We start from the raw sequence: 26,858 nt of genomic DNA, 5'->3' as shown, positions 1-26,858 counted from the left end.
CTGGTTAAGTTTTTAGAGGCCTCTTTTTAGAGGACATTAGGTTGGGACCATAATTTAATATGTCTGATGTCCTTAAAAGAGTAAGAGACACCAGTGATACGTATAACATGCATGTACAAAGAAAAGACCATGTGAGGACACAGCAAAAAGCTGGCCATCTGCAAGCCAAGGAGAAAATCCTCAGGAGAAATCAAACCTGATAATCCCTTGATCTTAGATGTTTAGGCTCCAGAACTGTAAGAAAATAAACTTCTATTATTTAAGCTATCAGTCTGTTTTGTTATGGCATTTTGTTATGGCAGCTCTAGCAAAATTATACTCTCCCTTTCACTAGGTCTTTGAGTAAAAACCATATTCTCTGTGTAACCTTATATAAAACTTCCTACATACCCTAGATCCTATTATTTTCTTTTTATCATATATGCAACAGAATACAAACTGCATTTCTTTACCTTATTTATTGTTTATTTCCTCTATTTCATGAGCTCAATGAAGAGATTTGGGCCTTTTATTTATTTATTTTCTAGATTTTATACTACTATCTCCCTGGAATGTACAATAGTGTCCTTCATAGAATAAGACCTCAGCAATTTATTAACTGGGCTGGATGTATACAAAAATGTAAGGATTATTAGGAAAGAAAAAAACAATACGTAACTGAAATCCATGCCACAAGAGTAGAAATAGAGGGTATAACCTAGGTCTTTAACCTTTTATTGACTACTCTACAGAGAATCCCATTCTAGAAAGAAAGAGAAAATAAGCAAATATTTGGAATATGGAGTGATGAGAAATATGAACAAAATAAGACTAGGATGGAGTGGGTATGTTGAAGGGGACAGGTGCACATAGTGAAATATTAGGAAAGTTAAGAAAGGCTCCCTGGAGGAGGACTTTCTAAGAGTATGAAAACCTATTTTGGAAAGAAAATTATTAGGTATTGCCATAGGGCCTTATGTTTCAATTTTTGTGTGTTTTTCTTTTCTCTTTTAATATATCAAAGTACAAAAAGATAAAAATATCACAGAAAATCTACCTTAGGAGCTAGATATGGCAGAAATACATTCCATTAGGCTTAGAGTGCTCAAGAATAGTTCAAATGCCCTTGATCTGGAGGCCCTTCTTGGCTTAGCTCTGTCATTTACTTGCCATTTGATTTAAAAAAATTAACTTGTGGTAAAAATATACATCTTAGTGATTTTTAAGTGTACGGTTCAGTAGTATTAAGGATATTCATAAACCGTACAGCCATTACCACTATCTGTCTCTAGAACCAGCTTCATCTTGCAAAACTGAATCTTTGTAACCATTAAACAATGATTCCCCATTTCCTCCCTCCTCTGGTCTTTGGTAACTACCATTTTACTTCCTGTCTCTATGAATTTTATTATACTCTAGGAAATTCATATAGGTAGAATCATAGAGTATCTGTCCTTTTGTGACTGGCTTATTTCACTTAGCATGTTGCCCTCAAGATTCATCTGTGTTGTAGCATGTGTAAGAATTCTCTTCCTTGGGGCGCCTGGGTGGCTCAGTGGGTTAAGCTGCTGCCTTCGGCTCAGGTCATGATCTCAGGGTCCTGGGATCGAGCCCCGCATCGGGCTCTCTGCTCAGCAGGAAGCCTGCTTCTTTCTCTCTCTCTCTGCCTGCCTCTCAGTGTACTTGTGATTTCTCTCTGTCAAATAAATAAATAAATAAATAAAATCTTAAAAAAAAAAAAAAAAAAAAAAAAAAGAATTCTCTTCCTTTTTATGGCTGTGTGTGTGTGTATATATATATACATATATGTATATATATATATATGCAAACTTTGTTAATCCATTCATCTGCTGGTTGACACTTGGGTTGCTTCTACTTCTTAGCTATTATGAATAATGCTGCTATGAATAAGAGAGTACAAATATCTTCTGAGGTCCTGCTTTCAATTCTTTTAGGTATATAACCAGAAGTGGAGTTGCTGAATCATATGATAACTCTATTTTTAACTTTTTAGGGAATCATCAGCCACAATGGTTCCAAAATCCTATATTCCCACTAACCATACATGAATGTTCCAATTTCTCTACATCTTCACCAACACTTGCTATTTTCTGTTGTTTTCTTTTTTTTTCTTTCCTCTTTTCTTCTCTTCTTTCCTTTTCATTTTTTCTTTCTTTATTTTTTTCTTTTTAAATGTGTGTGAGGTGGTACTAGTCATTTGAATTCGAATCTAAATTTTCTATAAATTTCTGTTTCTTGTCTAAATTGTCTAAATTTCTGTTTCCTGTTTACTATGAAATTTGGATGATCCAGTAAGATGTAAGGCTAGTAAATACATGTGAAATTCCTTTGTGAAACTTAAAGATTCTACTTTGTTCTGGTAACTCTTTGGCTCTTCTAGAATTCTTATATGTCTGGGCTTTTCCTAAAAGAATGTTAATTACTAAAGTAGACTTATAATTGCATATATAAATAACCAAAGATAAATGGAAAAAGTTAATCATTTTTCCCTTCCACTCCCTGCCCTTTGCTCACAAACACAAGTGTGAAATTTTATAATTTCAAGAAATATATAACAACTATTTAAATGACTCAGAACACAGGAAAGCCCCTAAATATCCCCAACTCATTCTGTAATGCTATCAGGACTCTGACACACAATCTAAACAGAGATACTATAATCACAAGAAATTAATATAATTTGAAAATGGAAGCAAAGAAACTACTAGCAAATTGAAATAACAATATATAAAAACAATACTTAACTACAAAATTATTCCAAAATGTCTAAGCTGTTAATGAAGTACATTACACTAATAGAAGGGGTGGGGAACCCTCTAAAGTTTTTCAACTCTAAAGTTGAAAAGGCATGTGATAAAATTTACTATCACTTCATGATTAAAATTATAAACATTCTTTGGAAATAGGGCAAATGGTACCCCTCAAAATCAAAAATTGTTTTTGACTAAGTTCAAAATTGTAAAGCTTTGTGAAGTCTATAAATTATTAGATACAATATAAAAATGAGAACAATAAGGACTCACATTTATACATAAGAAACAGGATTATGCCCTTTACCTGGATTATCTCATTTAATCCTCACAACAATCCCAGAAACTGGGGGCCAGTACTGTTTCAATTTTATAGGTAAACAAACCTACAATCAAAGAAATGAAATATACCCAGAGTCAAAGAGCTAGTCGCTGACAGACCCGTTCCTCAGAATTAAGCAAGCTAAAGAAAGACTTCGGTTTCATACAACTTTCATAGTATGTCCCTGACAGTTACATAGAATACTGTCCCTGAATTTTGTAGCCATTTTTGTACCAGCACTCCCAATAAAAAACCTTAGATGAGCGTCCCTGTAAAATTGAGTTTCTCTTACTCTTTGATACCATCTGTGATCATATCAGCAGGTGTTAATTGTTCTTTTGTTAATATCCAAGCTAATCCTATTAAGGCTAACAGTGTGTGGCCCACTACAATTTAGTACCAAGGTCCAAAACATAAAAGGAGATCTGGTATCCATTTATGCCTCCAAATAATACACTTTTTAACTGCAATGAAGTGGTCAATTCCCCAAAGACATTCTAAGCATCTGCCTGAAGTGTTAAAGGAGTTAGTTCCCCTCATATCGATTAGAATAGACAAATTAATTGGAAAGGAAATTCATTGTTTAATATTATGTACAATTTACTGACTTAAATAAAACCCAACTTTTGAGATAAGAGAAGCTTTTCTTTTGTGTAGAAAGATGCAATTTCTGTTGGTTAAACATGGCATATACCAATTAGGAAAAATAAAACAGTTAACTGTATTCATTCAATGACCTCTCTAGGCATTTGTAAGCAATAGGCATTTAACCTTCCTCTTTATGTTTTGTTGAAGGCCAAAAGAAAATCCAGAGATTAACCTTTTGTAGGGCTTTTAAAGGAAGACATATACTATATTTCCTTTTGCTTGATTGATAAAATTTGCCAAAAAGAGGGTTTGGAAACCAAAATAATGACTATGGCAATTTAGCTTGAATTATAAAGTGATCCTTTTTACAGTTTTTATGCAATTGAAAATAACATATATTTATATGTAACTATGGGCATTTGTGTGTATAAAAAGTTAGGCATCAAATTATAATATACATTACCTACCTTCATACTTTGTATTTATGCTAAAATTAGGTTCATTAAATAAATGAGGATTACATTTATTAGAAATGCACTGCTACCAAATTAAACTACCATTGGAGTCTAGCAAATTGACCAGAGAGCTAATCATTTGTTTTGCTGATCTCTCTTTCGATGTGCTAAGAGCCCCTAATAAGGATAGTTAAAGCATTAAACTGAGAACTCAAGTGTGAAAACTAACATTATCTCCTAATTTGATGATAGACATTAATTGTCGGTTATATTTCACAGTTAATGACTGAGAGAAATTTCCACATCTGTGTAGCTTTTTAGTTGCCCACATAGTAGTCCCCCAAATTATACCCCAATGAAAATAGAGGAGAAAAGTAGCTACACAATTTACCAACAGTGGTAGGACAAATTTTTAAAAAGTTCTTCTATTTATATTAAAAAGCCTGCAACAGATTGAATACGGATCTGTTTGTTTGGGTTGTCTTCTAGAAAAGAAGGCCACATGCTCACAAATAAGCAAAAACACCATATTACCTAGAGAAGGGGGAAGGTTTGAATTGTTTAAGCATAAGTGAGAGCAAACATTTTTCCATTCTCCCAAATGTATTCCCAAGAAAAGGTAAGTAAAGTAATTATACTCATTACATTATTTATTTATTTTTATCTTAGAATTGTTGGGCATTTCGTCCTGATGCATTTCCAACACAAGGAGTACATATGTGCGCACACACACACACACACATTCTCACACATTTCTCCATGTGTATATATCCACATAAGCCCTCCCCACATTCATGCTCACATATTCTCCCTTGTTATGCAATCCATTCTGTTCTTGAACTAGGATACCAATGGATACATGCAGTTGTGCTTTTTTAAATATTTACCTTGCATATAAGTCAAAATACTAATTACCTTCCTTCTGCAATCAATACATCCTCAGACATACAAAATGGGTATTTTTGTCAAGTCACTTCTTGCAGAAGGTAAACTGAAGCAGAGCTCACTTAATCAATTTCTTTTTATTCTATCTGCTTTCAGTGAATATGTAAATGTATCCTATAATTTCCAGAAGTATTTTTTTTTATTTTTAAATTTTTTTATTTTTTATAAACATATATTTTTATACCCGGGGGTACAGGTCTGGGAATCGCCAGGTTTACACACTTCACAGCACTCACCAAAGCACATACCCTCCCCAATGTCGATAACCCCACCCTCCTTCTCCCAATCCCCCTCCCCCCAGCAACCCTCAGTTTCTTTTGTAAGATTAAGAGTCACTTATGGTTTGTCTCCCTCCCAATCCCATCTTGTTTCATTGATTCTTCTCCTACCTACTTAAGCCTCCATGTTGCATCAACACTTCCTCATATCAAGGAGATCATATGATAATTATCTTTCTCTGCTTGACTTATTTCGCTAAGCATGATACGCTCTAGTTCCATCCATGTTGTCGCAAATGGCAAGATTTCATTTCTTTTGATGGCTGCATTCCATTGTGTACATATACCACATCTTCTTTATCCATTCATCTGTTGATGGACATCTAGGTTCTTTCCATAGTTTAGCTATTGTGGACATTGCTGCTATAAACATTCGGGTGCACGTGCCCCTTTGGATCACTACGTTTGTATCTTTAGGGTAAATACCCAGTAGTGCAATTGCTGGGTCATAGGGCAGTTCTATTTTCAACATTTTGAGGAACCTCCATGCTGTTTTCCAGAGTGGTTGCACCAGCTTGCATTCCCACCAACAGTGTAGGAGGGTTCCCTTTCTCTGCATCCTCGCCAGCACCTGTCCTTTCCTGACTGGTTGATTTTAGCCATTCTGACTGGTGTGAGGTGATATCTCATTGTGGTTTTGATTTGTATTTCCCTGATGCCAAGTGATATGGAGCACTTTTTCATGTGTCTGTTGGCCATCTGGATGTCTTCTTTGTAGAAATGGCTGTTCATGTCCTCTGTCCATTTCTTGATTGGATTATTTGTTCTTTGCGTGTTGAGTTTGCTAAGTTCTTTATAAATTTTGGACACTAGTCCTTTATCTGATATGTCGTTTGCAAATATCTTCTCCCATTCTGTCAGTTCTCTTTTGATTTTGTTAACTGTTTCCTTTGCTGTGCAAAAGCTTTTGATCTTGATGAAATCCCAATAGTTAATTTTTGCCCTTGCTTCCCTTGCCTTTGGTGTTGTTCCTAGGAAGATGTTGCTATGGCTGAGGTCGAAGAGGTTGCTGCCTGTGTTCTCCTCAAGGATTTTGATGGATTCCTTTCGCACATTGAGGTCCTTCATCCATTTTGAGTCTATTTTCGTGTGTGGTGTAAGGAAATGGTCCAATTTCATTTTTCTGCATGTGGCTATCCAATTTTCCCAACACCATTTACTGAAGAGGCTGTCTTTTTTCCATTGGACATTCTTTCCTGCTTTGTCGAAGATTAGTTGACCATAGAGTTGAGGGTCTATTTCTGGGCTCTCTATTCTGTTCCATTGATCTATGTGTCTGTTTTTCTGCCAGTACCATGCTGTCTTGATGATGACAGCTTTGTAATAGAGCTTGAAGTCCGGAATTGTGATACCACCAACGTTGGCTTTCTTTTTCAATATCCCTTTGGCTATTCAAGGTCTTTTCTGGTTCCATATAAATTTTAGAATTATTTGTTCCATTTCTTTGAAAAAGATGGATGGTACTTTGATAGGAATTGCATTAAATTCGTAGATTGCTTTAGGTAGCATAGACATTTTCACAATATTTATTCTTCCAATCCAGGAGCATGGAACAGTTTTCCATTTCTTTGTGTCTTCCTCAATTTCTTTCATGAGTACTTTATAGTTTTCTGAGTATAGATTCTGTGCCTCTTTGGTTAGGTTTATTCCTAGTTATCTTATGGTTTGGGGTACAATGTAAATGGGATTGACTCCTTAATATCTCTTTCTTTTGTCTTGTTGGTGTAGCGAAATGCAACCGATTTCTGTGCATTGATTTTATATCCTAACACTTTACTGAATTCCTGTACAAGTTCTAGCAGTTTTGGAGTGGAGTCTTTTGGATTTTCCACATATAGTATCATATCATCTGTGAAGAGTGATAATTTGACTTCTTCTTTGCCGATTTGGATGCCTTTAATTTCCTTTTATTTTCTGATTGCTGAGGCTAGGACTTCTAGTACTATGTTGAATAGCAGTGGTGATAATGGACATCCCTGCCGTGTTCCTGACCTTAGCGGAAAAGCTTTTAGTTTTTCTCCATTAAGAATGATATTTGCAGTGGGTTTTTCATAGATGGCTTTTATGATATTGAGGTATGTGCCCTCTATCCCTACACTTTGAAGAGTTTTGATCAGGAAGGGATGCTGTACTTTGTCAAATGCTTTTTCAGCATCTATTGAGAGTATCATATGGTTCTTGTCCTTTCTTTTATTGATGTGTTGTTATCACATTGACTGATTTGCCGATGTTGAACCAACCTTGCAGCCCTGGAATAAATCCCACTTGGTCGTGGTGAATAATCCTTTTAATGTACTGTTGAATCCTATTGGCTAGTATTTTGGTGAGAATTTTTGCATCTGTGTTCATCAAGGATATTGGTCTATAGCTCTCTTTTTTGATGGGATCCTTGTCTGGTTTTGGGATCAAGGTGATGCTGGCCTCATAAAATGAGTTTGGAAGTTTTCCTTCCATTTCTATTTTTTGGAACAGTTTCAGGAGAATAGGAATTAGTTCTTCTTTAAATGTTTGGTAGAATTCCCCCGGGAAGCCATCTGGCCATGGGCTTTTGTTTGTTTGGAGATTTTTATGACTGTTTCCATCTCCTTACTGGTTATGGGTCTGTTCAGGCTTTCTATTTCTTCCTGGTTCAGTTGTGGTAGTTTATATGTTTCTAGGAATGCATCCATTTCTTCCAGATTTCAAATTTGTTGGCGTAGAGTTGCTCATAGTATGTTCTTATAATAGTTTGTATTTCTTTGGTGTTAGTTGTGATCTCTCATCTTTCATTCATGATTTTATTTATTTGGGTTCTTTATCTTTTCTTTTTGATAAGTCTGGCCAGGGGCTTATCAATTTTATTAATTCTTTCAAAGAACCAGCTCCTAGTTTCATTGATTTGCTCTATTGTTTTTGTGGTTTCTATTTCATTGATTTCTGCTCTGATCGTTATGATTTCTCTTCTCCTGCTGGGCTTAGGGTTTCTTTCTTGTTCTTTCTCCAGCTCCTTTAGGTGTAGGGTTAGGTAGTGTACCTGAGACCTTTCTTGTTTCTTGAGAAAATCTTGTACCACTATATATTTTCCTCTTAGGACTGCCTTTTTTGTGTCCCACAGATTTTGAACTGTTGTATTTTCATTATCATTTGTTTCCATGATTTTTTTCAATTCATCTTTAATTTCCCGGTTGACCCATTCATTCTTTAGAAGGATGCTGTTTAGTCTCCATGTATTTTGGTTCTTTTCAAACTTCCTCTTGTGGTTGAGTTCTAGCTTCAGAGCATTGTGGTCTGAAAATATGCAGGGAATGATCCCAATCTTTTGATACCGGTTGAGTCCTGATTTAGGACCGAGGATGTGATCTATTCTGGAGAATGTTCCATGTGCACTAGAGAAGAATGTGTATTCTGTTGCTTTGGGATGAAATGTTCTGAAAATATCTGTGATGTCCATCTGGTCCAGTGTGTCGTTTAAGGCCTTTATTTCCTTGCTGATCTTTTGCTTGGATGATCTGTCCATTTCAGTGAAAGGAGGGTTAAAGTTCCCTACTATTATTGTATTATTGTTGATGTGTTTCTTTGATTTTGTTATTAATTGGTTTATATAATTGGCTGCTCCCACATTGGGGGCATAGATATTTAAAATTGTTAGATCTTCTTGTTGGACAGACCCTTTGAGTATGATATAGTGTCCTTCCTCATCTCTTATTATAGTCTTTCGCTTAAAATCTAATTGATCTGATATAAGTATTGCCACTCCTGCTTTCTTCTGATGTCCATTAGCATGGTAAATTCTTTTCCACCCCCTCACTTTAAATCTGGAGGTGTCTTCGGGCTTAAAATGAGTTTCTTGGAGGCAAGATATAGATGGGTTTTGTTTTTTTATCTATTCTGATACTCTGTGTCTTTTGTTTGGGGCATTTAGCCCATTAATATTCAGGGTAACTATTGAGAGATATGAATTTAGTGCCATTGTATTGCCTGTAAGGTGACTATTACTGTATATTGTCTCTGTTCCTTACTGATCTACCACTTGTAGGCTCTCTCTTTGCTTAGAGCACCCCTTTCAATATTTCCTGTAGAACTGGTTTGGTGTTTGCAAATTCTTTCAGTTTTTGTTTGTCCTGGAAGCTTTTTATCTCTCCTTCTATTTTCAACGATAGCCTAGCTGGATATAGTATTCTTGGCTGCATGTTTTTCTCGTTTAGTGCTCTGAATATATCATGCCAGCTCTTTCTGGCCTGCCAGGTCTCTATGGATAAGTCAGCTGCCAATCTAATATTTTTACCATTGTATTTTACAGACTTCTTCTCCCAGGCTGCTTTCAGGATTTTCTCTTTGTCACTGAGACTTGTAAATTGTACTATTAGGTGACGGGGTATGGGCCTATTCTTAGTGATTTTGAGGGGCATTCTCTGAACCTCCTGAATTTTGATGCTCGTTCCCTTTGCCATATTAGGGAAATTTTCTCCAATAATTCTCTCCAGTATACCTTCTGCTCCCCTCTCTCTTTCTTCTTCTGGAGTCCCAATATTTCTAATGTTGTTTCGTTTTATGGTGTCACTTATCTCTCGAATTCTCCCCTCGTGGTCCAGTAGCTGTTTGTCCCTCTTTTGCTCAGCTTCTTTATTCTCTCTCATTTGGTCTTCTATATCAGTAATTCTTTCTTCTGCCTCATTTATCCTAGCAATTAGAGCCTCCATTTTTTTTATTGCATCTCATTAATAGCTTTTCTTATTTCAACTTGGTTAGATTTTAGTTCTTTTATTTCTCCAGAAAGGGCTTTTATATCTCCCGAGAGGGTTTCTCTAATATCTTCCATGCCTTTTTTGAGCCCAGCTAGAACCTTGAGAATTGTCATTCTGAACTCTAGATCTGACATATTACCAATGTCTGTATTGATTAAGTCCCTAGCCTTCAGTACTGCCTCTTCCTCTTTTTTTTGTGGTGAATTTTTCCGCCTTGTCATTTTGTCCAGATAAGAGTATATGAAGGAGCAAGTAAAATACTAAAAGGGTGGCAACAACCCCAGGAAAATATGCTTTAACCAAATCAGAAGAGATCCCAAATCGTGAGGGGGGAGAAAGGGGATAAAAAGAGGTTCAAAAAGAAAGAAAGAAAAAAAAAGAAAAGAAAAGAATTTAAAAAAAGAAAACGAATAAAGATAAATATAAAAAAGAAAAAATATATATATTAGATAAACTAGTTAAAAATGTTAAAAAGAAAAGGGTAAAAGTTAAAAAAAAATTTTTCAGAAGAAGAGAAAAAAATGAAAAAGAAAAAAATTAAATTAACTGCAAGACTAAAAAATTCACAGGGAGAAAGCCATGAGTTCCATGCTTTGCTTTCTCCTCCTCTGAAATTCTGCTGCTCTCCTTGGTATTGAAACTGCACTCCTTGGTAGGTGAACTTGGTCTTGGCGGGATTTCTTGTTGATCTTCTGGGGGAGGGGCCTGGTGTAGTGATTCTCAAGTGTCTTTGCCCCAGGCAGAATTGCTCTGCCCTTACCAGGGGCTGAGTAATCCGCTTGGGTTTGCTTTCAGGAGCTTTTGTTCCCTGAGTGCTTTCTGTAGAGTTCCGGAGAAGGGGAATACAGATGGCGGCCTCCTGGTCTCCGGCCCGGAGGAGCCGAGAGCCCGGGGCCCCACTCCTCAGTGCACCCTCAGAGAACAGCGCCCAGTTACTCCCGTCTGCCTCACCTCCGGCCACGCTCCGAGCTCACCAAGACTGCGACGGGTTCAAAGTACCCCCGAGCTGTGATCTTACTGTCTGCTCTGTCTCTGTAGCGGGTTTTCCTGTTCCAATACCCGCAAGCTCTGCGACACTCAGACACCCCTGATCCTTCTGTTATCCTGCAGGACCTGAGGCCACACTGACCCCGCATGGGCTTTGCCCCGGTTTAGCCTCTGGAGCAATGTCCCTCAGCGGAACAGACTTTTAAAAGTCCTGATTTTGTGCTCCGTTGATCCGCCGCTTGCCGGGAGCCGGCCCCTCCCCCCGGGGTCTATCTTCCTGTTGCTTTGGATTCACTTCTCCACCAGTCCTATCTTTCAGAAAGTGGTTGTTTTTCTGTTTCCAGAATTGCTGTTCTTCTTCTCTTCGATCTGCTGATGAATTTGCAGGTGTTTGCAATCTTTAGATAAGCTATCTAGCTGATCTGCTAGCTGAAGTAGTCTCAGCCTGCTACTTCTCTGCCATCTTGACACCTCTCCTTCCAGAAGTATTTTTAATCTCCATAACAGTCTTTATAATATTAGATGATTTCTTTTATCATTATTTTTAAAATAAATTTCATGAAAACCTTATATTAAACCTGAATTACTCTCAAAAGTAAGTAAGTGGCCAATTTTGGGAAATCATTGTTGAAATTCTACAATTTTGAATTTCTATAACATTTTCAAAATATCAGTATCATTGTATTCATTCCTTTTAACATTCATTGTATCTATAATCTATTATGTGTCAGGTACTTTGCTTGATTCTAGGCATACAAAGATGAAGAAAATTTTCCCTGTTTTAACAGAGCTATAAACTCCACTGAATGAAGGGGACTAATTTGTAAATACCATTTATCAAAATGGAAGTCCCTAGATAAGAAAGACACAAAAATGTAGAAGACCTACAAGACACCTCTGCAATTGACTTCCAAGCACAAAGAAATGCTGGAATAACAGAATGTTAGCAAAGCTTAAGCAGGCCTTCAAAGACACAGTCTAACCTAGATTCCAGAGTCCTTATGAAACTGTTTATGCTATATCTAACTACTACATTGATCTATAATCTCTTACCCATATTTGAGCAAGCTGAAAAAATGCATGTGACTATGTATAAGTATTCATTATCATTTAGATTGCATTTTGGGGTTTTAGTTGTTATGGTAAAACCAATGCTTTATGGTAAACAAATGTGCAATTAGGATAGTTAATACCTATACACATTGTGTAACACTCTATATGAAAGTGTTTAAGCAAATTTTGAGGCAGTAGCAACTCCTCCCCATTTCTCTTGGATTTGATGTAAACTCTTTTCATAGAACATCCCTGAAGAAGTGCAGAGAGCTAGAAAGCACATGACTTGGTTTTTATTAGTTGACAGTCCTACGTAGCTGGTGATAACAATAACTCTGGCTCTGAGAAAAAGAAACAGCAAAGAAAGGAATAGAATATGATTGAGTGCACAGAAAGAAGACAATTTTTGGATTACTTATAAGATGTGACAGATGTATAAGTTCCTTTTTTTAAAAAAAAAATTTTATTTATTTATTTGACAGACAAAGATCACAAGTAGATAGAGAGGCAGGCAGAGAGAGAGAGGAGGAAGCAGGCTCCCCGCTGAGCACAGAACCCGATGCGGGACTTGATCCCAGGACCCCAAGATCATGACCCGAGCCAAAGGCAGAGGCTCAACCCACTGAGCCACCCAGGTGCCCCATATAAGTTCCTTTTAAGAATGAAGATATTATAATTATGAAAAAGATGGTAAGAAAAGTGCTCAGAATCTGGAGTCTACTATAATTTCTTCTCTGATTCTTTTAGCAAGAACAGACTCCTTTTAAAGATTAGTTTATTTTAATGAATCTTTTAGTATAAATTATTAAAATCTAATACTCATATAAGATTTTTATGGTACAAAATAGGTATTCACATTTATAATAGTAATATTTCCCTAAACACATGAATTTGGTTGGTTTTACCAAAGTACGCCCTCCACAGAATGAATACTAGTATCATATTCAGTATGACGCTATCAGTACCCTTGAAATTAAGGAATTCTTTATCTTTAGCCTTTATATCCCCTAGACACCTCAAAGCACCCCTTGATGAAAGGCTCAATTTACAATTTTTTAAGTCTAATTTAAATGTGTTTTATATTGTTGTTATATTCTATTGACAAAGATAATAGCTCATTACAGAGCACTTATGTGTGAGTATGCATATAATTTCATGGAATTGTAAGAATATTGATTCTGCATCACTGATTGGGATAACAGGTAAGAGATCTTTTTATGTGTGGATGTCTCACAAAACCAGTATCATAAAGCACGTAACTGCTCTGATTATATATCCTGAAGATTTGTTCATGTCATAGGATGTTTTTCTAAATCATGATTTTAAATAGCTACATGGTATTTCAGCATATAAATGTAACATAATTTAATCATTCAATTCTCTAAATTCTTAGATAAGCTTTCAGATTTTTTGTATTTTCATTTTTGTAAATAATGATATAATGAATATCCTTACATATTTTATCCTGCACATATCTGATTATTTTATTAAGTTAAAGGGAAGAGCTATATTCAAATATATAAAGAGTTGGATAGCAATGATTTTTGTCAAATAACTCTAATATGGTTGAGCAAGTATAAGCACAATGTACAAGTACACTGTATCTGAATTATTGCATTTTCTATACTTTTGTTAACAGTAGGTATTAAAAGCAAACTGGTACAGCCACTGTGGAAAAAGTATGGAAGTTCCTCAAAAGTTAAACATAGTGGGGTGCCTGGATGGCTCAGTTGGTTAAGTGTCCAACTCTTGATTTTAGCTTGGGTCATAATCTCAGGGTCCTGAGATTGAGCCCAGCATTGGCTCCACGCTCAATGCAGAGTCTGCTTGTCCCCCTCCCTCTGCTCCTTCCCTTGATCTCTCTATCATATAAGTAAATAAAAAATATTACTTTAAAAGAGCTAAAAAATAGAACTACCCCTATGATCCAATATTACACTACAGCGTATTTACCCAAAAATACAAAAACAATAACTAATTCAAAGAGACATATGCACCCTTATGTTTATAGCAGCATTATTTATAATAACAAAATTACAGAAGCAACCCAAGTGTCCATTAATAAATAAATAAGAGAAGACGTAGTGTAAACACACACAAACACACAAACACACACACAATGGAATATTACTCAGCCATAAAATTACTCAGCAAACACAATGGAATACCACTTAGCCATAAAAAAGAATGAAATCATGCCATTAGCAGCAATATTGATGGAGTTAGAAAGTATACTGTTAAGAGAACAAGTCAGTCAGAGAAAGACAAATACCATATGATTTCACTCAGATGTGGAATTTAAGAAACAAAACAAATGAGCAAAAAGGAATTAAAAAAAGAGAGAGACAAACCAAGAAACAGACTCAACTATAGAGAACAAACTGATGGTTACCAGAGGGGAGGTGAGTGGGGGAGGGGGGATGAGTGAAATAGGCAATAGAAATTAAGGACCACATTTGTGATGAGCACCAGGGATTGCACAGATGTGTTCAATTGCTATATTGTACACCTGAAACTATTATAACACTGTATGTTACCTGTACTGGAAATAAAATTAAATTAAATTAAATTAAATTAAAATAATAAAATAAAGGTATTAACATTTATAATTATCAACATGGCAAGCAAAAGGTATAATGTTTTAATTTTCCATTTTTTTCAGCTATGACTAAAAATGTTGATAACTCAGTTTTTTGTGTGTGTTCTTTTGCACCAACATCCTGACTTTGGAGTAGTATAATTTCTTTCACAAGGTTCCTTTAATTTTGAGGCACTAAATGACAAAATAGAAAAAGGAGACATTTTTACAGGTCAGGGAGAAATATATATTCTTCCAACTTACTATGTGTATGTATTTGGGCTCACTGCAAGCATTCTATAAATCACTGCTGATTTTTGGCCTTACAGTGAAAACTTTAACACATTTATCAAGCGATAATTAATAAGGTAGTTGTAGGTTCAGACCTCATACTAGTAAAATACCCACCACAGACTAAGTGACAAACATAAAGTTCATCTAATTTTAATTGAAACCACATATTTCTAAATATCTTTCAAAAGTACCTGAAGATACTATTTATAAAGCAAGGTTAAATATATAATTAAATGACATTATTTAAGTACAAAAAGTTCCCATTTTAACAAATATTTTCTTTTCCTTAAGAATAGAAGTGGCCATTTTAATTTATTGTATGTTAAGAAAGAGGCCCATTTTTTTGAAAGAGAAAATTAATCTATTAGACTACAGATTACATGATGCATGTTAAGTAAAGGTATGACATCTGAGCTTTACTCCAAGAATGGATGGGAAACCAGTGAATGGTATTAACCAGGGGACTGACATTAGCTCACCAAATTTGTAAGATTATACTCTGATCACTGTTGGAAGAGTAGATTGTGAGATTAGAATGAAAGCTGAGAGATAGTTTAAGAAGTTACTGCTAATGTCCAGAGAAATAAACAGCAATAAATAGCAATAGCTTGGATCAGGATGGTAGCACTGGAAAAAGAGAGAAGAAAGTATCTTGGTCCTAGTCAATCAGTCTTATTGATGGACTAAATATAATAGGACAGAACTTCACAACAACTCCTAAATTTTTGGCTTACCCACCTGACAATGTCATTTATGAAGATAGGAAAAGCTCAGGAAAAAGTGGGTATGGAAAAGTAAGTGTAAATCAAGTACTCATTTCCAAGTAGAAATAAAAGTGACTGTTGAGTAATTCTATGTTCAAAGTCAGACACTATGATTTCAATAATACAGCAGAACCTAAGTAGGAATTTATAAATGTTACCTTATAGGGAAACAGGTGTTTGCAGATGTGGTTTTATTAAGAATTTTGTGGGTTGGGGCACTCAAAAGAGTCGAGTAAGCACCTGACTCTTGGTTTTGGCTCAGGTCATGATCTCAGGGTCCTGGGATGGAGGACTGCATCGGGCTCCACACTCAGCAAAGAGTTCTCTTAGGGATTCTCTCTCTCTCTCTCTCTCTCTCCCTCTGCCTCTCCTGCTTGTGCCCTCTCCATTTCAAATAAATAAATAAATCTTTTAAAAAACTTTTTGTGATGAGGAGCAGAGATTATTCTGGATTATCCACGTGGATTTTAAATCATGTATGTCCTTGTCAAGGGGTAGAGGCAGAGGGAGATTATACGTACACAGAAAGGAGGTGATGTAAAGATGGAGCTAACAGAGATTTTAAAATTTTGGCGTTGAAGAGTAATGTGGCCACAACCAAGGAATGTCAGTAGTCACCAGAAGTTGAAAGAAGGGATAGATTCACTCCTAGAGCCCCCAGAGGGACTGTGGTCATGCTGACAACTGGATTTCAGTCCAGCGATAATAATTCCTGATTTCTGGCCTTCAGAACTGTGAGAGAATAAATTCCTGTTGCTTTAAGTCATTGAATTTGTTATAATTGGTTATATCAGCCACAGGAAACTAAAACAGATTTTGATACTGAGAGTAGGGTGCTGCTGTAACAAATTCCTGAAAATATGGAAGTGCCTTTGAGATTGAGTAATGGGTAAAGGTTGGAATAATTTTGAGATGCATGATAGAAAAACTTAGATTTCTTTGAACTAACTGGTGATAAAATTCCGGATGCTTAAGCACGTCTAGTAAAGGCTCAGAAAGAAATTAGGCACGTGTTATTGAAAATTGCAGGAAAGGTGATCCTTATTACATAGCATCAGAAAGTCTAGCAGAAATATGACCTACCATATTGAAAGCAGAACTTATAAGCAATGAACTTGAATATTTCACTGAGATTTCCTAGGTAAGGGTTTAAGTGCAGCTTTATTTCTTCTTATTGCTTATAGCAAATGTCAGAGGAAAAAGGAAAACTCAGGGAAGAAAGTAGTAAGCAAAAATAAACCAGGACTTCATGATTTGGGAAATTCTCAGGCTCTTTACATTACAAAAAATTCTAAAATTATGGGACTTACTGTGAGGAAAATGAACTCTGAATATAAAGCTATGGGTATGGCTAGACAACCACTGGCCATTGTGCCCAAACAATCAAAAGTTAAGAGTACTCTCTCACAGAGGGCTCTTAAAGAGCATAAGCATGTGACTCATGGACCCACTCAACCATCTCAGCAGAAGCCACAAATAAAGATGGGATTATCCAGAAAACAGGTATAGAGGACTCTTGTCTATTGCCATAAATCCCTGTGACAAAGGGGATCCTGGAGATCTACAAGAATTGAGAAATATTTACCAGTAGAAATACTGCCATCTTTGCCTGTAAGGGACAAAGAGAGGATACAATGAAGGATATATAATTCCCAGTAGAGTGCCATAGGTCAACATGCCAGAGTCATGGGTATAAGAGTAAAGACCAGATCTGTGTATACAGAGGCCAGAGTCATGAGCCACAAGGCAAAGCCTCAAACCACAGATGATTATTCCCAGCACTTGGAATCTAATGAACACTGACTAGATCCTGAAATTGCTTTGGGGCTAGTAACTCCTTTTTCCCTTCTGTTTTCCCCCTTTTGGATTAGGAATGTAGATAGCTGTTAATCCTTGGCCTGTCCAAGCACTGTACTTTAGAAACAGATAACTTGTTTCCTAGTTTCACAGATCTAGAAATTGAGAGGAATTCTGTCCTAGACTGGATCATACCCAGACTCTAACTCATTTCTAAGTTAGATTATTTAGATAATGCAATTTAAGACTTTGAGTTCATAATATTTAGATGAGATTTTACACTTGAGATAATACTCTCATGAGTTGAGACTTCTCAGGATATTGGAATGGGACAGCTATATTGTGCATGTGGGATGGATCTGAATCTTTGTAGACCAGGTGGTAGACCATGGTAGGCTAAATAATGTCCTCACCCAAAAGGTGTTCATGTCCTAATCCCTGGTGTCAGTGTTACCTTTTATAGCAAAAAAAAAAAAGGGGGGGGGGGGACTTTGGAGATGTGATTAAATTAAGGATCTTTGAATAAAGAAATTATTTGGGAATTTCCAGAATGGTCCTTAAATGCAATCACAAGTGTTCTTATAAGGGAGAGGCAGAGATAAACTGGAGACATAAGAGAGAAGACAATGTGACCATGTGACCGATGTGACCATGGAGAAATTATTTTGGAATTTCCAGAATGGTCCTTAAATGCAATCCCAAGTATTCTTATAAGAGAGAGGTAGAGATAAACTGTAGACATAAGAGAGAAGAAAATGTGACCATCAAGGCAGAAACTGGAGCAATGTAGCCACAAGAAAAGGAATGCTGGCTATCAGTGGAAAACGGAAAAGGAGAAAACAAATTCTCTGCTATGGCTTCCAGTGGGAAGGTGGCCCTTCCACAACTTTGATTTCATCCCAGCAATACTAATTTTGAATTTCTGACTTCCAAACCTGTGAAAGAATAAGCCATTGATTCCTGCTACCTAGTCTGTAGCTGAGAATGTAGGGGAGAAGGTTTTTTATTTTAAATAGAACTTAGGGAACGGGAGCTTCATTGATTATCTGACATAGGAACACAAATTATTTACTCATGCTCCTCTTTCTTCTTGCCCTCTATCATAATTCCAACAAATGCTTTGGTAGGCACCATGTAGGAACATATGACAAAGGGTTTTATTTGCCCCCACTGAAGTTAACTGCAGCACTTAAAAGAAATAGAGCTCTACACTCAAATTTCTAAAATAATATCAAATGTAAATTTGATCACATTGTGACTCCTCTCCAGGTAAACAAGTCTCGGTCTTCTATATAAAAGGATAATTTAGTCAAAGGAATTTGTTTCATGACACACAACCAATTCATCATAACAGCAGCAAAAGCAATGTGCTAAAAAAATAAAAAGCAATGTGCTTATGACTGGCACATTCACCCACTGGCACAGGAAAAATTCTTGAAGTTGGTCAAATCATCATTTAAGTCATTTGGCTGACTGGCTAGACCCAAATTCCAGTAAACACATCCTTGGACTCCATGCAAAAGGCTTTGAGGACTTCCACTCCTGCTGGGAAAGCTGCAGGTCATTACCACATAAAACTGCCTCTGCTGTTACATATTTCAAATTAGTATTTTTTTCCTCTCTCCCCTCCATCCTTTTCCAGACTACTGGTGCCCTTCCCACTGTGCATAAAATTAAGCATTAGATGGCTGCTTAGTAATCATGATGTGGTTTGTTTGTTTATTTTTGGAAGTACATATTGGGGGTACTTTTACAATTATCTTTATTCTCTGTAATTAATTTCCAGAGCATTAAATGTAAATTAGCCCTCTGTGTGAAGTGTCAGTGCTATCACCTAAGCAAGGAAAGAGGTTCAACTTTCTAAACTATGGGAGAATTTTCTCTACCTCATTCTGTTAGCTCATTGTGAAGGGAAAGACTAAAGTAAAAAAAGAGAAAAGGCAAATTTTAGGAAGCTAATCTTGCTTTCTCTGGCTTCATCGTTTCTCAAACTCATAATTGCTTTGTACAGTTTGCAGTAAATCCTTGGAGGACTAGCAGAGGATGCTGCAGTACAAAGTAAGCTAAGATCTAAATTTCCAATAGGTCAGAAAGCCCTAGCTTGATGACTATTAACCTCAGTGGTCAGTTTACTCAGAGCAGAGCATGGAGCAATTTCAAATGCACAATGAGCTCAGGTGCCTGAATATGCTTAGAATTTCTTTGGCATTTTAAGGCCGACTTCAGCAATTTTCACATGAAAACCACACAGTAAAATATTATTGGAAAAGCAATGTGAAAATTTTAGTCACTATGTTGCCCTTTCCTTAGGATGAGCTGATGTGAATCACACATATTGAGTATGATTAATGTACAATTTGTTGGAATGAGTCATATTACATACAAGTTTCTGTGGTAATCTTTTCATTTTAATCACTGGATTTCTGAATCTAAGATGTGCCGGTCCACAGGAAGAATCCAAAAAGTTACTCTCCTGTCCTTTTCCCTTGCTGATGTAACATATATGTTGCTAAAATGCATATTTAGAAGAGGAGATAGATTTAAATATTGTAAATATTCAAAGTCCATATTTCTTACATTTGGTCATGTGATTGAGGGAACTCTTTGGTCTCCCTGATAAACAAGTTATCAGCCTTACAATCCCAGGACCAGTTTCATAAAAGTATGTCACCCAAATGCTGAACTTGTTTTAGAGATATTTCAAATTCTATTTTAAGTGCTTTGTAACATTTTGTTACACAAATCTATGCGGAAGTTCTGATAGGATCTAATGGGAAAAAATTTATATCAATTCTCTGCCTTATTCTTTGCTCTTATCTTTATCAAAATATGTTTCAATTATATAAATCACAGTAGCCACAAAAATATAACAAACATTACAAATAAAAGATGGCCTCTTTGTTTCCATGCATGCATCTTCAAAACTGAGGTATACTGAGGCAAGGTAAAAAATGACTAATGAACTATAAAATATAGATGTTGGGGTCACCTGGATCGCTCAATCAGTTAAGACTTTGCCTTTGGCTTAGGTCATGATCCCAGAGTCCTGGGATCGAACCCCATGTCAGGCACCCTGCTCAGGGGGGAGTTTGCTTCTCCCTCTCCTACTCCCCCTGCTTGTGCTCTTTCTCTCTCTTTCTCTCTGTCAAATAAATAAAATCTTTTTAAAAATAAGTAAAATATAGATGTCATATCCCTAGTTTGAAATATGTTAAGACCTTGACTTCTGGATTACAGTATACCAGGATCTCTGTCCCTCCGTTTTTTGGCTATGTGACCTCAGGCTAATCATTTAACTTCCATAAGCCTAGGTTTCTTCATTCATTAGGAAAAAAGAAATGATAGTTATCTACTTCTGGAGCAGTTTTGGAGCCAAAATGGGTAACATAAAAAGTAAAACAGCTAGTGTGTAAAGGGACTCAACAGACTGCCTGTTCTATTTAAAAGTTAAAATACTTTCAACTCCCCCCTTCACCTTCAACCTCCTCTTCTACTATGTACAGATTAAACAGAATACACAAAAAGCCAAATTGGCCCATGCCTACTAGCATATAGTCCCTAATATGATTTCAACCCCCCACCATTTTACAGAGCATAAAATGGAGAACTAGAAAGGCAGTCTTCCCCAAATTTGTATGATTAATTAATGGTAAGAGTTCATCACCTCACTCATTTGCAGGACAATATTATTCACTATGAATAATCTGACCACATATATATTTTATTTGTAATCTTAAAGAAAATTACTACATCATATGCTGCACCTTTCTCTGAAGCTTACAACAATTTCTCACAGTTTTCCTAGAGTTATGACATCCTTTTTTTTTTTTTTTAAGTTTTTTTTTTTTAGTTGTTTATTTGACAGAGAGAGATCACAAGTAGGCAGAGAGGCAGGCAGAGAGAGAGGAGGAAGCAGGCTCCCTGCTGAGCAGAGAACCCGATGCGGGACTCGATCCCAGGACCCTGAGATCATGACCTGAGCCGAAGGCAGCGGCTTAACCCACTGAGCCACCCAGGCGCCCGAGTTATGACAATGTAGTAAACCTAAAGGAAGAAAACTGGCCTTATTCTAAGACATCGTTTAGTGGGTCACTTGCTTTTAACATCTTGAATGTATGTAATGTATGGTTCTCAACTTCACTAAAGGGTTAAGGATGAAACATTTGCCTAATGTTACTGTTTCAATATGCTTTAATCACTTAGGTCCTACATTTTGCTCAAAATAACTTTGCCACTAGGTGGAAACCTTTAAAAGATAAAGGCTGTTTCTTTTTCTACAGTACCAGATTTAATGCTAACATATGGACATTATAAAAAGTTTAAAATTTTTGTTTCCTCTGAATTTAAAAAAAAAAAAAAAAAAGCAAAATAAGGGCTCTAAGAGGCTCCACAACAATTGGAAATGTAGTTCAGTTAAAGTCTAAATTATCTTTAAAAGTATTTTTGAAAGAAGCTATTCAGAACATACATATGCTAAATGTTTAAAACGAAGTTCAGTTCAAAACCGTTTGGCAAAGCCTTCTTTTGCTTTGCTTTTGTCTATTTTCTATATCATGTGCTATGTCTTAATATGATTTTCTTTTGCACTCTCTAATAATTTTATATAATAATTAGCATGAAATTGTCCACATCTGCTTCAGAGGTTCATTAGGCATTTACCTATATATTTATTTGATTTAGCACTTGGTACTCTATCTCTCATAAAATTGCCTGTTCATGCTCTGAGCTAAATTCAACCTTAGAGAAGCCAAAGTAAGCACCCTTGGCAGTGGGTGTAGCTTCTATTGCCATTATTTTAGCCAAAAGTCTGCTTTGCCCCATTATCAAAATGCAAATAAAGTTTAAAAAAATTTTTAAGCGTATACATGTCCTTAAACATTCTTATTCATCTGCTCAGAACCTAAAGCTACTTGGATTTATTTCCTAACCAAAACATCAAAATCTACATTTTTTAAGTTGAAATTCATTAAAGCATTATAGTTCCAGAAGCAGGAAATAGCTGACACAGATTCCAGAATAATTTGGGGGATTTTTTAGAAAACATTAGACTATATATCTGTTATTAAAGCGTATAAGCTAGCTATGGGATTGGATTTTTACAACTTATTTGCAGAGGATTTGAGGGTAGCTGATCCTTATTCTCGAACCACACAACTAAAAGTGCAAAGCTAATAGTTAATAATGCTTGAGAGAATCTGGAGAAACAAGGGAGAATTGTTCCCTCCAGTTTTGTGTAGCTAAGTGGTAGTATTCAGGAATGTTCTGATCATTCCCGTCTAGTATCTGACAATAACTTCTGCTGACAGCAAAATATTTATTTTCTTACAAAATGCTTCAAAACATGAACAAATATCTTCTAATATGATAAAATGCTGCATACAAAAACTACTTTGCTAGAGCAACTTATAAAATGTTGTTTGTATCTACTAAAGTGTTGATGTCTTATTTTACCCAGGAGTATTTGCATTTTAGAAAAAAAATAATAGAAAAAGAACTTCAACTTAATGAGAGAATTTTGTATGGATCAAAGATTGTGAGAGGTATTTTGGGTGAAAGACCTTTCTAGAACCTCTAAAATGATGCCATACTTATAAATGTCTACTCCAAAATCCTGATTGTTCCATTTTGTACCACTACCTTAGTACCATCGTATGAATACCTTTTCACTTCATACAAGCTTATGAAAGTCGTAAGTTACCAATGATCAAATGCTTATGTTGTAAGCACTACATTTAATCATTACAATCATTTCTCCTTCCTAGGAAGCAGATGCCATTATTCCCACATCAGATATGGGAAAATTAATAAAGGAGGTAAATTAGCTAAAATCATTGATCAGCTCTGCAGTAGAACTAGGCTTCAAAATAATTTCTATCTAGTTGCACGGCAAATGTAACTTCATGATATACAGTTGAGAATGATCAGGATCAAACAGAACAAACCAAAACAAAAATAGCTATATGGAGCCAGAACCCAAGTCTGTTTGAATTCCCACTGTTTACATAATTTGATATATGCCTTCAGATTTCTAACAAAGTTTAAATATTTAATTGGCACTAGACACACAATAGTCAACACTTAAGACAGAGTGCTATAGTTTTTCTAACATCTTATAAAAATGAAGCTTCTACATACTGTTTTAGGAAGAACAGCTTGGTTTTCACACGTATCTCTGGAAACATTAAGTCTCTTGTTTGTCCTAAGGAAAACTTCCAAAAGAATGGGGTATTCACAGCGAAACAGTACTTCAACACAACCGTCAGGAGCACACTTCAAAAAGGTCTGCGGTCCTTCCTGCACCTCTAGCATAACTGATGACCTCCTGACCCCATGCTAACCCAGGGACACAGGTGCCACAGAGATGACTTGATGGATATCCCTGGTGTCTGCAAAACAGAGCCTGCGGTTCGCATGTCGGACTTGTTCTGGTCTTTGGCCACCACCCTGCACACCATGAAAGCAGGTGACCTCCAGAAAGTGAAAGAAATTCTGAGAACTTTGGACAGGAAAGTTAAAACATTCTTCACTTGTATGATGGTGAAGGTGGGAGATTGGGGTAAATCCATGATACTCCCCAGGTCTGTAGCCCGACAGGGTTCTAGGGTTCGCCCTAAATTCCCTACACCTGCACCTTAACTGTCTGGCCACCAGCCGAGCACAGAAACTGAGCTTCCTTAGCCGTAGAAACACAGCAGCACTTTCAGCACGCAGTGTATACTGGCCCTTCCTTGCACTTTCGCCACACCTGAATTATTGGCTCTCCCTACTTCTTCCTCCTCCTCCTCTTCTGCAGGCTCAGCAACGCTTTACCTGGCCTTTTTTTTTTTTAACCTTTTTCCCCCTAAACTAATTCTGCTTGGATTTTTGTCTTGTTTATACAATTAAAATTACCGGGGTGGGAGGGACATTTTATTCTTCAAAATTGGATTTGTATAACAAAATTTATAAAAAGCTGATAAAAGAAATCAAAGAAAAACCTGTCAAAAAAAAAAAAAAAAAGAAAGAAAAGAAAAGAAAGACAAGTACCATCTTTGTGTATTGAAATGCAACACAGCAAAGAGGTCCATTCTACCCAAACTGATCTATAGGTTTAATGTAATTTCTATCAAAATCTCAGCAAGATGTTCTGTCGATATAGACAAACTCATTCTAAAATTTATCTTGAAAGGCATAAACCTTAGAATAGATAAAACGGTATTGGGGAAAAAAGAATAGTGTCAGAGGAATCAATCTAATATTGAGGTCTACTGTACGGTTACATGAATCAAGATAACATGGCATAGGTAGAAGAATAGACATAAGGATCAAAAGAAGAAAATAGAGAACAGAAATAGACACAAACAAATAAGCTCAACTGATTTTGGACAAAAGAGCAAAGTCAATTCAACAGAGGAAGGATAACCTTTTTGACAAATGGCGCTGGAACACTTAGACATCTCAGGTAAACTCAATCAATCAACCCAACAAACAACCTTATACAAAATTTGAAGTTAAAATAGATCACAGACTTAAGATGTAAAAATAGAGAACTTTAAAACTTTTAGAAAAAAAACAGAAAATCTTTAGGATCTAGGCCTAGGGAGAGAGTTCTTGGATTTGACATCAAAACCATGATCCATACAAGGAAAAATAAATAAACTGAATGTCTTCAAAACTATTAAAAGGATGAAAAAACAAGTCTCTCTTCTACACACACACACACACAGAGAGAGAGAGAGAGATAAGAAACAGACTGGGAGAAAATATTTGCAAATCATTTATCCAACAGAGGACTTTAGAGTATATAAAGATCTCCGAATACACTATAGCAAAAATAAAAAAGACAGAAAGATTTTAGGGGCTCCTGGGTGGCTCAGTTGTTTAAGCATCTGCCTTTGTGTCAGGTCATGATCCCAGGGTTTTCTGGGATTGAGCCCCCTTGGGATCCGTGCACAGTGGGGAGTCTGCTTCTCCCTTACCCTCTGCTGCTCCCCCTGCTTGTTCTCTCTCCTGTTGTGTCGAATAAATAAAATATATTTTTTAAAGATTTTATTTATTTATTTATTTGAGAGAGAGACAGAGGGAGGAGCAGAGGGAGAGGGAAAAACAGACTCCCCACTGAGCTTGGAGACTGCCTCAAGGCTCCCTTCCAGAACCCTGAGATCCTGACCTGAGCTAAAATCAGATGTTTAACCAACTGAGGCACTCAGGTGCCTCTCTGTCTTTTTTCTTACAATTACACATGAATCCACAAATATCTCAAAGGAAAAAGTTTAATTTAAAAAATTATTTTTGTGCTCAAAAGTAAGGGTATTAAATGCTAAATTTGATAAAAATATAAATCTAAACAATGTTTAATTAGGAACTGAAATAACTTTTTTGTTCTACATATGGCTTAAAACCTTTTATTAAAATCATTTTTAGCACATTTGAAATTGTAGAGGCATATTTTTTAGTAAATTAAGAACATTTATAAAGAGCTGAGAACTTAGGAGAAATAGACTTTAAATTGTAGCCAAAACTCATTTTTTATTAGTTCTATGTCCTTAAGTAATTGGTTGGCATATAACATATTTTTAAATATTTGAGGAGGTAGTTGAGAAAGAGAAGGAAATAGCAGTGGGGGGTGGTGATAATTATAGTGATAATGTTAGTGGTGGTGGTGGTGGTGGTGACAACCATGGATTAAATTTTGGGATTAGGGATGTAGGTTTTATTTTGCAAATCAAAAATTTTTTGTGTATGGCAATGAGGTGACTAGAGTCTAGAATTAAGATTATGTCTAATGTGTTTTTTATTGTTATTTTATTTGTGAGTGTTCTTCTCTTTGAAATCCACCTCATGATCTGTCCTTAAATTAGTGTTTTGTGATTGTTGTATCTTTTTGTTTTTGTGTTTATTTTTAAGGTACCTTATAAAACTAATCTCACTCCTGATTATTAACTCAGCTTTAGTCTTAGCTAGTGGTATCTTTGCTATTTTCTTTTGCTATTTTTGCTATTTTCTCTTTTCCCAACTTTAAAATACCATACTGCTATGCTGATGTCTCTTTAAATATTGACCAATTTTTATGAATTAAAATTTCAAGCAAGTAATAGAAGGTCATTTAACCCATACATTTAGAGTGTGTGAGTATATAATGTATTCTTATGGAACTATGTCTATTAACATGTATTGCCAATCTCTACTGAAGACTCCAACTTCCCTTAGAGAAAGAAACAATCACAATTATAATCTTATAATCTTGGACAAGCTAGGCATGTTTGGTTTAACAACGTTTAAAAACATAAAGCAAACATGTATTTGGAAATAACAGTTTTTAAAGTGGGGTAATAGTACAGTAT

The 26,858-nt window shown here is 36.0% G+C and overlaps 1 pseudogene; it reads left to right on the top strand.

Annotated features, from left to right (window-relative positions):
- LOC131831132 (large ribosomal subunit protein eL20-like) overlaps nucleotides 1-23,846 on the top strand; it is a 76,303-nt pseudogene extending 52,457 nt beyond the window's left edge.
- The last annotated feature ends 3,012 nt before the right edge of the window (nucleotides 23,847-26,858 follow it).

Source organism: Mustela lutreola, chromosome 5 (genome assembly GCF_030435805.1).
Source record: "Mustela lutreola isolate mMusLut2 chromosome 5, mMusLut2.pri, whole genome shotgun sequence".
Classification (NCBI taxonomy): Eukaryota; Metazoa; Chordata; class Mammalia; order Carnivora; family Mustelidae; genus Mustela; species Mustela lutreola.
Note: the sequence above shows the minus strand (reverse complement) of the source record. Positions and strands in the feature narration are given on the sequence as shown.